Source organism: Poromitra crassiceps (genome assembly GCF_964638095.1).
Source record: "Poromitra crassiceps genome assembly, chromosome: 30".
Classification (NCBI taxonomy): Eukaryota; Metazoa; Chordata; class Actinopteri; order Beryciformes; family Melamphaidae; genus Poromitra; species Poromitra crassiceps.
The window spans coordinates 402501-419834 of NC_139652.1; the positions used below are offsets into that span (position 1 = coordinate 402501).

General features: G+C 43.1%; 1 pseudogene across 1 annotated transcript in view; it reads right to left on the bottom strand.

The window, feature by feature from the left end:
• Positions 1-17246, bottom strand: part of LOC310800637 (kinesin-like protein KIF21A pseudogene) — a 47561-nt pseudogene extending 30315 nt beyond the window's left edge. The window contains exon 1 of the transcript XR_014554002.1: positions 17036-17246. The product of XR_014554002.1 is annotated as a kinesin-like protein KIF21A pseudogene (transcript). The remainder of the gene's footprint in view (positions 1-17035) is intronic.
• Positions 17247-17334: the final 88 nt, after the last annotated feature.

Sequence of the window (17334 nt, forward strand, 5' to 3'; positions counted from 1 at the left end):
AGTACCAAATTAGATCATCCCTCCTTGTTTTGTCAAAATGGGACTAGTGGCGTCTAGTGACATGAAGTTTGAATTCAAATCTTTACCTTTAATTAGAGCGCCCTTAATTGGGCCCATCAGTGCAATGTCTTTAAGTGCTGGAAGAGCGTGTGAAGATGCATCATCCTTCTTAGGTTTCATCCAAATCAGGCCGGCGGTGTCGCGACAGCCCCCTGACATAAATAACAAGGTGGCAGCTCGCTAAGCAAACATTGTGCTATTTGCGACCGTCTGACTTCTATTTACAACGTTGTGCTGATGGAAGTTCAGTTACATCCACATCCTATTTGTAGAGCCGCTTCCACATTTAGAGGAGGTGCCGGCCGGCCTCATCCGCTGCTGCCCAGTCCTTAACTGGTCAGATCTGTACAGGGAGGAAAACGGCGATATCAATGCGAGCTGCGTTTATCATATTTATGAGACTTGAACGAAAATTTAAAGAGAGGGAGAAAATCTGATAAGAAAGAAATGAGGGGCGTCTGGGTATTATAGTACTATATATAATATAGTATATATATAATATAGGATACGGGGAGGGCATTCACAACTACTGCATTTTACTAGTCATCGACTACTCCCAAACGGTAGTCAGTCGATTATTCCCCACCCAATCAAAATGATAAATTCTTGTCAAAAACAAAATGCTTGTCTCAAAATGCGAGTAAAGGGTTAACTAATATAGGCGGGGCCAACCTGGGGGTATGTGAAATAGCAGAGTCCTGATTGGCTCTGAGAGGCTGTTTACAAATGAGCCTCTAAACCCCAGCAACTTGTCTGAGCTGGAGAGACTGTTTGACTGCAGTAACAACATAGACGAGTCTTTCCCTCTCGAAATACCTTCCATTCCCTTTTTCAACATAGCAGCATGTAGAAAATGATTCAAACAAATCTGATCTATTTATTATTATATTGTTTATTGTTTATAAAACCACAGATGAACAATTAGTCCACTACAGCAGTGGTTCTCAAATGGGGGTCCTGGGACCCCCAGGGGTCCTTGAGAGGGTTCCAGGGGGTCCCCAGCCAAAAGGGGGGTCATTTATTTTTGCTATAATTCCATTTGGTCATGCGTTTTATAAACTTTCTGTAAAAAAACATCTAAAAGCATCAATCTTATCATCATGTGGGGGACCGTGGGACAAAATCATATCAAATGGGGGTCCGTGATCTAATTTGTGTCAGTTAGGGGTCCCTCGTGAAAACATTTGAGAACCACTGCACTACAGTACAGTACAGTACACTGCACAGTGTCGACTAGTGGTTTTGATAGTCGACTAGTCTGTGGAAGCCCTATGTCTGCGTAGTGCAACGGTAGATTCCCTGCCTTTGATTTTCTATGTATCCACTTGATTTTTCTATGTATCTTTTTCGTTTTCAATGTTGTTGTTGTTTTTTTAAGGCTATGTGAACTGCTAATTTGTCAGGGTTCCCACAGGTCCTTTAACCGGTGGTTATAGTAAGTGCTGTATGTGTGGGTGTGTGCGTGGATGTGAATGTGAATGTGTGTACTATACAGTATGTATACACGAGTATTATGCTGAATATATATATGACCTGCTATGTAGAGACACACCTGACAGGTCTTCACTGTTTATATATTCAGGCTTTTTTATTTTATTAATTTTATCCTTTGCTGTTTATGGGCTTCCTAGGGTCTGAGAGAATTGGGCCTGAGGGGTCCATGAGAGATCTTTGAGTTTTGTGATTGTGGGAACCCAGATCTGTGTATCTGTATGTATATGTATGGTATGTGTATGTGTATGTGTGTGTGTGTGTGTATATGTGTATGTGTATATATGTGTATATATATGTACTTATTTGTAGTCTGATGTGTGTGTGTGTGTGTGTGTGTGTGTGTGTGTGTGTGTGTGTGTGTGTGTGTGTGTGTGTGTACGTATGTATGTATGTATATATACCGTATATATATATATATATATATATATATATATATATACCGTACATTATATATATATATTATTATATATTTATGAGTTACAGTAACGATCTTCAGTCTGAATATCAGGTGGAGTTTACACACAGTCCGAAATTTCACGCACAGAAAACCTTGCACACTCAAATCAACTCTCAATAACTGTCAAACTATTCATCATTCATCTAGTTTGACAGTTATTCAGAGTTGATTTCACTTAATGAGTTATTAATTTGAGTTAGTGTGGACCAGTGATGTCACTGGTCCACACTTTAACACTCAATAACTGTCAAATTAAATGACAGACTTCAAAACAGTTTACAGTTTTCTGATATACTACTGATGTTCTAATGATACAAAGCTGGTTGAAAATGGGCAGAGTGTTCCTTTAACGATATGATACATTATATTATGATACTATGATACTACTATTATTACTATACTATGTAGGTGACCATAATTCATTTCAATGTCCGCTCTCAATGTCCGCACTCGAAATCGCTGTCCGTTCTCAAGAGCTATTCAGTTGGTTCATGAAATCGCTGGGCTGCGTGCCCTCCAGTGTTGCTCCTGGCCAATCCCGGCGCCACAGGGCGTGGTTATTGCTTATCCTATGTGGGGTTAGAAATCACGCGTCTTAGCACAAATCGCATACCCCCATCCACTTACTCTGGAGATGATGTGCCACTTGTCCTCTTCTCCCTACTTATACTCCCACCGCCTCAGCCAAGAAGGATGACATCACTGATGACATCATCCCTGATGACATCCTATCCGTTATCCGTTCCTGACTGAATAAATGAATGTATATGACTCACCCGAAAAAGGCTTCTCTTGACCACGTGCGCACGGGGTAAAAAGTGGGGAAAAGAGGAGTGCAGCAAAAAGACAAGAGTGAACAACATACTTGTAGGGGTGTGGTGTACATGGTGTACATAAGCTACTCTATAATTACAGTCCATTTATTCTGCATGGCCGGCTCCTTTCCTCAGGCATCCATCTGACAACAAAAGTGTGTGTGTGTGTGTGTGTGGGGGGGGGGGGGGGGGGGGATTTAAGATGCATCTCGATGCATCTTAAATCGATGCATCACTTTTTTCCACAATACATGATTTATTTTTTCTCATTTTCTTTTTTCTCACTGTGTGGCTACTTTAAAATAAAAGTGCATTTGGAATTGCATTGTATTATGATGCATAATTAAAATAAACAACTGCATGTACTTCCATTATATTTTATTTGATTATAAAAAATAAATAATAATAATAATAATAATAATAATAATAATAATAATAATAATAATAATAATAATAATCGATTTTTGACATTTGTGAATCGATGCAGAATCGTGCACGTCATGCATCTTATAATCGATTATTTTTGACACCCCTAGTGTGTGTGTGTGTGTGTGTGTGTGTGTGTGTGTGTGTAGGTGTGTGTGTACGTGCGCGTGTTGGTACAGATGCGTCTGGCAGAAATGCGCTGACTCCTCAGAGGTCATGATATAGATAACTGAGGTCTTCCAGCAATGCTGCGGTCAGTTGAGTCTATTTTGAGGCAGCTTCTCTGTTTAAGTGGAGGCTATGCTTAGCTTAGCGTCGTCTTGGAGCCGAATACCTTTCTGTCTAGAAAGACGGTCGTGACAGCAGCTAAAGACTGAAAACTCCACTGGGTATCATTCAGACCGCTGTGTCGTATGGTTCTCACCATGTCAATGACTAGAGGAGATGTATCCAATAATATCTGATAATTGCAGTCCTACTGTAGGGACTTAGAACTCATCTCCTTCCTGTTGGGTGCTGGGAAAAGTAGAAATGTAGGACAAGCTAAATGTGCCAACATAGCAGCACTGTCACTCTGGATATCAAAGCATCAGCTAAGTGCTTAATATTAGCCTGGGGTAAAAGCGTCATGATCACAGGACCTCACATTGACAACCTTCAGTGGATGGGAGAGGAGCACTGTACTCGCCTTGTAGGGGTGGGACGATACAACGGTCTGCATCGATGCAATGATCAATGATTCAATAGCATCGATGCACAGTGAAAATATATAAATAGCCATGACACCATAAGAAATCAACATTATTTCTATTATTTAATTTTGAAATTCCACACCACATTTCTGCCCAAGCACACCTCTTTCCACAATCCGCATACGACCGATGCGAGTGTGAGGTCATGTGATCAGGATCTTTTAACCAGGCTATTCACGAGTTTTCTGATGAGACCGTGGGCGCTTCCATGACGCCTCCCTCCCTGTTTCCAGCTGCCGGTTGCCTGTTTCCGCCCAGGACCGTTCATACCGAAAGAGACTGAAAATAATCATAATAATTGTTGTGACTTTGTACCTACCTATGTCTTGTAATGGAGCCCCCCAGCATAATAATTTCACACGCATAATTGTACAACGGAGTGACAATATCTTGAATCTTGAAAGAGAGAGACCGCTAAAGCTCCGTTCAATGACCAAATAATAAGAGTTCCGGTTTGGACGTTTAGCCTTCAAAACAAAAGCGGCCGCTATGCAACCACATACTATTTTTTAGCAATTTCGGCTAAAATAAGCCCATACAGTACGAGTGAATTGACATTCACCTCGTTTTTGTAAAATATCGCCGCTATGCAACCACATAACGTTACTATTTTTAGCCATTTCGGATAAAATAAGCCAAACGTTCCCACTCTTTGACAGCGGCGCACATGTCCTTGCTAGTGAAAAAAATGTAAACAGGAAGTCGACAACCGGCAACCGCTGAGAATCATGGGAAACGTAAGTCCAGGAATAAGGTGAATAGGTAGAGATCAAAGTGCCAAAGCTATCCAGCTCGCAGTTTGTCTGTTCCATACAAACCACACAGTTCATTCTAACATTGTTATGACATCACAGGTACTGCAAGGCTCTTCTGCACCACAACACTGCAGAGGCAACATTGGGCAACACCATCGGCAACATGACGGAATGAAATTGGCTAGCAGCCGGCGCTCACTCCTTATGGTATCACTCCTTATGGTATCACTCCTTATGGTATCACTATCATAAAAGACAAAGTGGTGTGAGGTCAGTTATACTACACTGTAATCAGCCCAGTCTATTCAAAGCCAGCTCTGGTGAGCTCCAGCTCCCTTGTTGGAAAACACACTGCTCCTTCAACTAGCGCTTCAGGCAAAGTAGGTGCTATTCATAGCTTCCGTCTGGATACCTCGGCTAGCACTTTAACACTTTGGCCAACAGTTTAAAAGCCATGTGGCATGTGCAGAAAAACAATCCAGCACAATGCCAGCTTTCTTCAGGCAATTTATTAAAAAGATGGTGGGTCCGAACAGGACGGCCTGCAGCCGACACTAAAAGCTCCAGTCAAAACACAAGACAGTAACTCCAGACTCGCTGGAGGTTGTGACAGAGAGGATGACACAAATGATAAAAAAAAAAAAAAAAATTATTGCCAATACGGACAATGCTACATCCAATTTATTCAAGGAGATTCAGGGTGTTTTCAGGAATGGCCTCGTTCTGCCTACAGTCGAGGATCTGCTCAACACTTAGGGAATCTCTGCATAGATACTAAAAAGATTCAGTCATGTTTCAAACTTTCATGTTTGCTCAGTCCAGGCGGATTTCTTTTCACCATTTTTCAAAAACAATGTCCCTCGTGGCATCAGCAGGTATTCAACTGAAGGTCTTCAACTCTAAGTACCGTAAATTCCGGACTATAAGCCGCACCGGTGTATAAGCCGCACCTGCAAAGTTGACTATTTTTTTCTTATATAAGCCGCACCGGACTATAAGCCGCGGGTGTTTTAATGGTATTTTATTTTTATTTTTTTATTGTGTTTTAATGTTTAATTACCATATGTAAGGGTTCATGCACAGAGGGGATTGTCGGGAAAGAGATGGCTGTTTGAGGAAGCTCCCATTTATTAACATTTCAACTAAACAACATAACACAAGACCACCTGTGTTGTTTTTTACAGTGCACACAGTGTCATACAGTGTCATACAGTGTGGTGAAAAGAGGGCAAGAGAGGAAATTAAAACAGAAGTGGATTTATAGTTAGAAAGAGTGCTAAAAAAGAGAGATTTTTTTTTTTTTTTTTTTGAAAAAATCCATAGATAAGCCGCACCGTTATATAAGCCGCAGGGGCCAAAAAAGGCCAAAAAACGGGAAAAAAGGTGCGGCTTATAGTCCGGAATTTACGGTAGGTGGTAAAGAACAAAAGGGGCCAAACAGTAGAACAGAACTAGCCTGGTAAAACCATCCTGGTAACGTGATCTCACATTGTTTCACTCTACGTATCAGTGCGGACTTCCAGCCGTCCACACAGTGATTTCAGTGGGTGGGAGTACTTGCCTTGACAGACAACTCCTTCAGCCAATCAGCATCAGCAAATCCAATCCAAATCTAAGAATGACGAAAACACATTTTCCGCCGAGAACCTCAGCTGGTGCATACTCTTGTTCTTGTTTAATTGTCGTTATTGAGTCTATTTCTGCAATAACTGCACTTAATTGGCTGTATTTACTCTACTAACATTAACGTTACTGCTCGTTGCTTCGGGAGATGCCATTACTGTTTTGCCAGCCCTGATTGGGCCGGTTACATCCTACTTTCTGGAAATCGCTGGAGGCAGGAGGAAGTCCAGACTGAGAATGTGAGTTCACGTGATGAGAAAAACGTTACAACACACAAACACACAAATGTTACAACACACAAACACACAAACGTTACAACACACAAACACACAAACGTTACAACACACAAACACACAAACGTTACAACACACAAACACACAAACGTTACAACAATACTGGGAGGAAATGAGATGATCGCCCCTGAGAACAAGCTGAGATACACACTGGCTCCTGACAGACAGACACAGACATGAGCCTGGGTGAGTGGCTGCTGGCTCCTGACTGACAGACACAGACATGAGCCTGGGTGAGTGGCTGCTGGCTCCTGACTGGCTCAGTGGGAACAACGCTCGGGGTCTGGAGAGGCTTTGGACCTGTCGGGGCCTTTTGTGTTTGCAGGATGCTGCCATGGGTGACATGGTCCCCAATCTGCATGTTAGTGCTCCTACTGCTGCTCAGGCAGCCAACCACTCTGCCCAAAGTCCCGCCCCCATGACTTTCCATCCAAATAAACAAGCATTTCACACCTATCTTTGTAAATATATATATATATATATATATATATATATACCGTATACATGTATATATATATATATATATAAATTCTGACAAACACCTGGAAAATCTGCCCACATTTGAATAAACATTGAAGACGCCGTCGCTTTTCCTTTATGACCATGCTTGTGCTGTTGAGCCAGATATCGTGCTGGCGATGGGTTTTCAGCTGCAACCTGTTCAATGTGGCTGCTTTTTAAAGACAACTGATTCATTTTGGGGGGAGTGAGTGTGTGTGAGTGTGTGTGTGTGTGTGTGTGTGTGTGTGTGTGTGTGTGTGTGTGTGTGTGTGTGTGTGTGTGTGTGTGTGTGTGTGTGTGTGTGTGTGTCGGCTAATATAAATTATCTCCAGAGTTTAGGTTTTGTTTCCACTCCTCCTTTTTGGTTCTTGACTGGAGCACTTCCAGCCTCTATTTGCACTGTAAACCCCCACAGCTATTTGTTGTCAGCTGCTGTTCCTTGTCAGCTGAGCCAAGGCTGAGCCGGTCTTGTCATTAAGTAATCGCACATATCTGGGCTACTTTAATTGTTCAGCTCATCTTAACAAGCTTTTCTACCGCGCTTAACTCTGCTTCTGCAGTTGGCTCATGAACTACAACCTCGGGCTTAGCCTGAGCCACTTAAAGCCCCTCCAGTCTGTTTTGTCATTTTTAACATACTAGAAAGCTCTCGATTTCTAGGGTGGAGGCTCTGGAGAACTACCTTGTCCGCTTAACTCACCCTTGTCCTCTACTCCCTAATTCTTCTTCTTCTGTGGTGTTTTATGGCAGTTGGCATCGCCTCAGCCAGGAAGGATTTATTACATCACTGATCACCCTCCCCATTACATCGCTGCGCGTCGCATACTACATAAATAAGTCTGTGCCGCTTTACAGCCACAGCTGGTATTTGTGGGCGGGTCTAGGGGGGTTGAAATTGAATGAGTGACAGGTCGTAGCACCAATGAGAGAGTGGTTCGAAAAATGGGCTGCTCCTCCCGTGCCTGATCGCAAAGTCGTTATTGATTGGTGAAGGTGGAATCCACCACTCACCAATCACTGGCCAAGTGAACGGGTCACTTCCGAGACCAGTTTGCTGAGAGGAGCGTCCCAGACCCAGAGAGAGATCTGTATCAGCGTAAGAACTCTGGCATTGAGACCACATCACTGATGACATCCAAATTGCTCGAGTGACATCACTGACGACATCACAATTGCTCAAGTGACATCACATCACTGTGACATCACTTCTTCCCTACTCTCCTGATTAATAGCCACAGTGTTGTGTATTTTGTTGACAAATAACATGTCAACTGTCATGGCGGCGACTGTTTCCGGTATTTCCGCTCTGGAGCAGACAAAGAGTTGAACAAAGAGAGAACAGACACACAGAACAGCGCTGCTCAGTCTATGTGCTGCAGTGGAATAATGGGTGGAACAAGGTATTCCGCACATGTACCTTTTCATAGAACATCAACGGTTGTATACAGCTATGGAAAAGTGACTGGAGGCGGGGGCTTTAAACCAGTTGATGCATGCTTTGACATCCTTACATTTAAGTACGCGTGTAACTTAAGCCTTAAGAGGTTTCGTTTCACACACTCATTTCATTTCATTATCGTCATTATTTTGGCCTTCAGCTCAGATCGAGGCTCTGAATGTGATGCGGTGTTTGATTGTGTAGGCTGCTACTGTACATGTTCTTGAGTGGTTAACGAGCATGCTAGATTTGTTCTGGTTATTATATATGTCCATGATCTCTAAGCCACTCCCTTTGACTTTGATCTGTCAACACCTTGGAAATAAACCATGCCTGTTTTGTGCTTTCTGCTTGTTGCAGCAGTAACCACCCAGCAGGCTGGTTCAACAAGAACCCAGCTCCACCACAGCCCTTCCCCTCAAGGTACACCGAGCATGAATAACCGCTGTGCAAATAACCCCACTACAGCTCAAACTACAATATACTGCTATCAGGAAGGCTCAGCCATACTACATGTGTGTAAACACACTGTGACTGTGAACGCATGTCGAGAGCAAATCTTCTCAGCTCTGTGGACCTTGGTGGGAGTTTGAAAGAACAGCTCGGCCTCTGTTGAGCTCAGCTCCGGGCTGAAACAGATTGCTCAATGCCAAGTGGATCCTTCGCTCCTGAAAGCAAAAGCCTGCTAAGGTTTAAGGACAAACACGTGGTCAGGCAGTAAGGCAACAGTTACACCTCAGCAGGGCTGCAACCATTATTTGAATTATCAATGAATCTGACGATTATTTTCTTGATTAATCGATTGCTTGGTCTATAAAATGTCAGAAAACAGTGAAACATGTCAATCAGCGTTTCCCAAAGCTCAAGGTGACTTTTACCCACAACCCAAAGATATTCTGTTTACTGTCATAGAGGAGTAAATAAACCAGAAAATAAGATTGATTGATTATCAAAATAGTTTTCGGTCGTTCTATTAATGAGTGCAGCTGTACTACACCTGGGGCATGATGACCTCTAGCATGAGCTGAATACTTTAGCATTGTATTGACATTAGAGCCGGTTAGTTAACACACTCTCACGCTCAGTACAGCTACACACACACACACACACACACACACACACACACACACAGCTTACAACACACACACACAGCTTACAGCTACACACACACACACAGCTTACAACTACACAAACACACACAGCTTACAGCTACAGTACACACACACACAGCTTACAGCTACACACACACACACACACAGCTTACAGCTACACACACACACAGCTTACAGCTACACATACACACACAGCTCACAGCTACACACACACACACACACAGTTTACAGCTACACACACACAGCTTACAGCTACACACTCTCACGCTCAGTACTCAGTACAGTAAGTTACAAACGCCTGGAGCTATGGCTGATTTGGACTTTTAAACAGCAGAGGAGTGTTTAGCGCTGTGCATGTGCATGTGCGTGTGCGTGTGTGTGTGTGGTCGTGCATGATGTGTGGTGCATGTGTGTGTGGTGCATGTGTGTGTGTGTGTGTGTGTGTGTGTGTGTGTGTCTGTGTGTGTGTGTGGTGCATGTGCATGTGCGTGTGCGTGTGTGTGTGTGGTCGTGCATGATGTGTGGTGCATGTGTGTGTGGTGCATGTGTTTGTGTGTGTGTGTGTGTGTGTGTGTGTGTGTGTGTGGTGCATGTGTGTGTGTGTGTGTGTGTGTGTGTGTGTGTGTGTGTGTGTGTGTGTGTTGTGGATGGTGACACTTGTCAACAGACTGGTTCATCCATGTTTCCATAGAGCTCAACAGCCATGTGACGTTTCTTGCCCTAGAAGTGAATTCATTCATTCATTCTCTCCATAGACATTTTGAAAAATCCTTATATAACGAGTGTTAAGGCTTGAAGGAAGCCAACCAGTCTTCCAGAGAATCGTGAGTGACCATAAAACATTTCACTTTTAGCAACAACAACAACAAAATCGAATTTTCTGTCTTTTTTTCCTGCATTTATTTTTATTTTTGGCTTTTTTTGTTTTCAGCCAATAGCTGTATTTTAGGCTCATCATCACATGTGACATCACATGTGACATCACATGACATGACATCACATGTTGATGATGCACTTGTTATACAAAAGCATGTGAGAGTATTAGGAATAGTTTTTTTGGGGGGGCACAGTGTTCTTGCGTCGCGCTCTCGCCTCACAGCTAGAAGGTCTTCCTGGGTTTGATTCTCACCTGGGCAGCATACATATTACTAGTTACTTTCATTTGAAGGTAATAAGTTACTTTACAATATTACTGTCTGTGTAGAGTAACTCGTTACTTATGACACTACTTTTGCATTACGTTCACCAAAATAACAACAGTAGCAGAATGACATCGCCGCCCCGGAACCATCCCGGAATAAAACTTTCAATTGTCTTGAAGACAGTGGAAACCTTTCCCTTTGTTATGGTCATCTATATAAAAACACACAATTTGATTAGGCAATGATTGTATCTTTATTTAAATATGTGCTATGATTAAAAACTAGAACGACCGCAACACGGACTTATGCCTCCGCCATTAGTTAATTCTTGAGTCCAAATCGCCATTTGAGGCAAATTGGAAGAAATTCCGTCAAGGCGCTCCTGAGATGTTGCATTACAGAGCTTGGAAATTGGGTGTGTGAGGTCACAGTGACCTTGAACTTTGACCACCAAAATGTAATCAGTTCATCCTTGAGTCCAAGTGGACGTTTGAGGCAAATTCAAATAAATTCCATCAAGACATTCCTGAGATATCGCGTTGACAAGCTTGAAAATGGCATTTGAGAGCTCACAGTGACGTTGACCTTTGATAACCAAAATTGAATCAGATCATCCTTGCGTCCAAGTCGATGTTTGAGCCAAATCAGAAGAAATTCTATCAAGCCGTTCTTGAGATATCGCGTTAACGAACTTGGGAATGGCGTTCGTGAGGTCACAGTGACCTTGAAGTTTGATCACCAAAATGTAATCCTTTCATCCTTGCGCCCAAGTCAACGTTTGAGCCAAATTGGCAGAAATTCCATCAAGCCGTTCTTGAGATATCACTTTAACGAACTTGGGAATGGCATTCGTCAGGTCACAGTGACCTTGACCTTTGACCACGAAAATCTAATCAGTTCATCCTTGAGTCCAAGTCGATGTTTGAGGCAAATTTGATGAAACTCCGGCAAGGCATTTCTGAGATGTTGTGCTAACAAGCTTGAAAATGGCGATCGAGAGGTCACAGTGACCTTGGCCTTTGACCTTTGACCACCAAAGTCTAATCAGATCATGTCGTGTGTGTGTGTGTGTGTGTGTGTGTGTGTGTGTGTGTGTGTGTGTGTGTGTGTGTGTGTGTGTGTGTGTGTGTGTGTGTGTGTGTCTTTCAGAGTACAACACAAACTGTCTATTTTGCTGCAACTCGACAGTGCTGCTTTTTTAACTCAAGAGTTCCACTTTCTACTTCCTGGGAAAAAAATGGTCCATTGGAGTGAATGGAGATGTCGGAATTCTTCTATTATACGGCTCTGGACAACCCTATCCGATACTGACCAATAAGGAACCGGTACCAATTTAGAACCGGTCTACGGTACCCATCCCCTATATATTATATGTTTGTGAAGCACTTTGTTGTTGAAAAGTAATCAATTTTCATCACTATCAAAACGTCTGGAGTACAAAGAGCCTGCTTTGAGAGACACACACACACACACACACACACACACACACACACACACACACACACACACACACACACACACACACACACACACACACACACACACACACACACACACACACACACACACACACAGAGTGATTGTCCATGATGCCACTGTCAGCTGGGTGGGAGCAGCCTTCTTCAACACAATGGCACAATACATACTGTGTAAGCTGGTGGACTCTGTGCGATTCAGGGGGGTGAAGTTGCAACATTGTTGTGATTTTCATTTGATCTGGTTCTCTTTCACACAGCTATTTGTCACAAGAGCACCAAACTTTCTGAGCAATGTCACATGATCCAAACAGTCACTCGTCTATTGGACAGAACAGAGAAGGGAAATCTCTCCTCTCTTCAGCAGGCTTCTTGTCTGGCTGAGTGAGGGCTGGCTGAACAACACAAGTGAATCGACAAAACACAAACCATGGAGCAACACCACCTGCGATATTGGGATTTCTGGTTTTACTTTGGTGTTACTATCAAATAAATATTTGACAAGAATGTGCCCAATATGAGCAGCAGATGAGGCAGCGAGCTGTTGAACATTTCATTCTGCAGACGAGCTAGACAGCTAGGCCAGCTGTTGAGAGACAACGATGTGCTTGTTGTTATGACGACTGTCTTCTACTCATGATGCACTGCATCAGATCCACATGCACTGGTGCTTCCTATCTGCTCTTGTGTTGAGTCCGGTTTGCTTTCACACAACAAACGAACCGCGCCAGGGTTCACTTGGAAGCGAACCGAGACCCACGTTTTCAAGCATAACAGCACACCCCGTTCTTAAATCATTCATTTGAGAACGGCCTCATCACTAAAATATCACTCCACCGGCCGGTCTGTTCAGGAGAGAACAGCAGCGGCCAAAATTCTGCAGGCAACATGGCTGCCTATAGTGCCTGTAACCCCACAGAATTTCTAGCCTATAAACTAACTAATAACTTGGCCAATGAGTATGTAACGTACAAAATAAAACAAACACTAATGTCTTCATTTGATGTAGAATGCATAGGACATGTAACTGCTTCGTTAAACTCGCATTCCAGGAATATTGTATTTACTGCACTGCTCCTAAAGTTAACGTAACTGGTGCGTGCCACGCAGTGCCAGAACACACTCAACTTGGGGGGGGGGGGGAACACGCCAGGATTGGCCAATGCCAACTCCAGTGCCCAGAACTCTCAAATCAAATCTTCAGTGGCACTTCAGTGACACGTACGCCCCTCGGCTAAAGCCTCGGTCCTGCCGCGTCACTGTCATGCCAATAACGAAGGTAAAGTACACCCTCTTGTGTAATATTGCTTAAATAGTGAATAAACCATTACTTCATTTTAGTGTGGTCAGTTGTTTGTACGGTGTCAGGAAAGTCACTTTTGATCGATAGTAGAAAGAATCCTATCTGACTGTATTCTGGGATAGATAGATAGATAGATAGATATATAGATATATAGATATATAGATAAATAGATAGATAGATAGATAGATAGATAGATAGATAGATAGATAGATAGATAGATAGATAGATAGATAGATAGATAGATAGATAGATAGATAGATACATTTTTATTTCTGTGTCATGCACCATATTCATGGTGCCCAACCCGTCTGGGCTTACAAGACACAAATCATTCAAGTTCAACAATACAAACAAATCAGCAAACAAATCAACAAACAAGCTACAAAAAGCTCAAACATAAACAAGACAAGACAGAGTTGTATATTCAGATGAACAACTTCTCCATTCTGAGTTTCCAAGCACTCCCAATGGGTTTCTAACTAAGGAAACTGGCTCCGCGTGCCCCAAAGCAGGAATACACAGCCAGGAGGTTAGCAGCATGCCATTCACATTCAAGTGTAAGTGGACTTTGTTTTAACCGTGCTTTATAAGCTATTATTACTTAAGTTTGTTGGTGAATATGCAACTTTTCGTTAGCTGGGTTTTACACTTTTAATTTGAGGTCGGAAAAGGGAAATGATACGTAAAGTGATAGAAGTTTGAATTTACACTGGTCTGTCAATTCTATCACTTCACACGTACCATTTCCCTTTTCCGCCTTCAAATTAAAAGTGAATAAACAGCTAATGAAGTGGCCTCCTGTTTGGTTTATAATTTAAAGTAACGTTAGAGAAAACAGCCATCAGCCATGCCGTTTTATACTCATTTATTGCCAAATGCTTTGGGATTCAACTTGGTCAGAAAAAGTCTGTCTATTCAATGGAAACAGCACCAGTGCGACCTCTCACGTGCAATGCTACCTTCAAGCATGAGGACGTCTGAAACTAGTTATTTTTCATCCACCTATATTAAAATGAGTTACCTTATTAACCAAGTATCTAGTTAGGTAGCTAGGTGATCAGTGTTGGGCAAGTTACTCTGGAAAAGTAATTAGTTACTGATTACTGATTACTCCTTAAAAAAGTAATACAAGTTACTGTACTGATTACTTTTTCAAAAAGTAACTAATTACGTTACTAGTTACGTTCTAGTTACTTTCAGTAAACTTTTTTTACCCCAAAATACCTTACACTTAAGTTGTTACATGTCTAGCATGTCACTGTATTAATTATTTTCGCTTTGGTATTATGTTAAAAGAAATGCCAAAGGCGTTTTACTTTGAAATTCGGTTAGAAAGAACAGGAAGTAGTGTGTTAAGAGTGGCTAGCTTCACACGGGGAAAATACGTGAAATGATAGTCAGAGATACAGTCTATGATAACGTAAGTGTAAAGAAACATGCTGTTACTGTGGTAATGAAACAACACAGCCTCAATGCAAACGTTTCAAGCTTCGTTGCTGTAAGAAAAGTGATGATAGTCAGAAGGCTTTGACCATAAGGTCAAAGTATACAAAGTGTAGAACACTTACCCAAAGTGGATCTGTTAATCCAGTGAACTGTTACACCCAAGTCTACCTCACCCAGCGTCGCCTTCAATTTAGCCTCCATCCCCGCATATTCTCTCTCGAGGTAGCCAGCAAACGTCTTTCTCTGTGGCAGCTTGACATTATTCTTCGTGGCTATTTTCTCTAGGCTATCATGCATCGACATGAGGGCGAGTCAACAGTGCAAATAGCATCTGCCAAGCTGCTCGCACATAGTTTACAAAGGACAATAATGTTCTTTGCCTCTTTGACCAAGACAAACTCAAAATTAATGGCATGAATACCTCCAGCTTTTGAACGCATATTTCTCTTCTCCTGGCTTCAGCCTCCATCATGCTGCTTCAGTTTGTTTTGAAGTAACCACCTGTCGCGCCGATACGTCATGACGTATGTGCGGCGCGACAGGTCTACCTGAGTCCGTGAGGATTACTTTTTCTTTTCTTCTCTTTTTACATAGAAAACACTGCATTCTGGCGGACAATGATATAACGCAGTAACGCAGCGTTACTTGGATTAGTAACTGTAATCTAATTACTGTTTTGGAAATTGTAACGCCTTATATTACTTAGTTACTGAAGAAGTAACTAATTACAGTAACGTGTTACTAAGTAACGCGCCCAACACTGTAGGTGATAAGAAGTTCCCTTGAGTCTCTCTGCTGAACAGAAAGCGTTTCTTATTTTCCCTGCGTGCTGCAGCCCTGCATCAGTGAGAGCCTGGCTGAGCTGTCCTCTGCATGTCCAGACACAGAGAGCACAGTTCACAGTGTTACCGAGCTGTGTTCAGAGACCACAGCTCTGTAACACTGAGCAGCGGTCTCTGAACGCAGCTTTGAAACACTGAGCTGTGTTCAGAGACCACACTGCACTGAACGCTTCACGGGCCTTTGCTTGAAACCTGCTGTCACTGAAGCTCTTCTTTCATCGATCAGCCATCACTCAGCAGGAGAGGATAAGACCATGTCCAAGAGCAGCCAACAGAGGCGGGGATTGTCTCTCTGTCTCTGTCTCTCTCTCAATCACACACACACACACACACACACACACACACACACACACACACACACACACACACACACACACCCTCCCTCCCTCCCTCCCTCCCTCCCTCCCTCCCTCCCTCTCTCTCTGATAGCTCAGCCATAATAGATGATATCATCAGGAGTGCAGCCCTGCGTCTGGCTCATGCACGTTGCACTGGGTGTTCTGCTGCGTCAGTAATAAAACAAACACACATGAGCAGTTTATGGAAACTGCAGAGTTCAAATGTGATGTGAGCAGGATCAGAGCTGGAAGTGGGTCACTGTGCTACAATGATTCATATATAATAGCAGTGGTCCTCAACCTGGGCTTCCAGGAGGACCCCCAGCAAATTGAATTGTTAAACATCATCATCATTGTTTCATTGAGTAGTGAACACAATCAGAGAAGGTAGCAGACACCAGCATCTCTCTACCAATACATTTGTGGACAGATGTGGGTCTAAGAGACAGGATCTCGTCAAATTGGGGAGTCTCTGGACTAAATGATGGGTCAAACAGTGATTTATTATAGACTGAGCTGCAGCAGCGGATCAACAGATGCTGCTGCTGCCATGCATGGTGGTGTGGTGTGGTGTGGCGTGGTGTGGCGTGGTGTGGTAGGTAGGCCAGCGGCACTGACAGCCTGACAGGTGGCACACACACACACACACACACACACACACACACACACACACACACGCACGCACGCACGCACGCACACACACACACACACACACACACAGTCAGCGATGGCAAAGCTGACAATTGATGAAAGAGTCTCTTACCTCAGCGCCACACGGACTGTGCTCTCATCCTGTCCGCTCGTCATGACTCCTCCTCATCCAATAATCGATATGTCGGTTGGGGCGATCACAGTTATCCGTGTTGATTGCTGTTCATTGGATAACGTGGCAACAAAAATGACGAGTGCGCACTCCCAGCTAGCGAGCAACTCACCTCGCCCTCAATTCCGCCATTTCAAAAAGATGTACTTGTAGCCGGCTACGTTAACGGTGTTTGAAGCATAGTAGGCCTATGCATCTCTCTGGGCAGCTCAAGCGGCTGCAGGCTGCGAGGTGAGGCT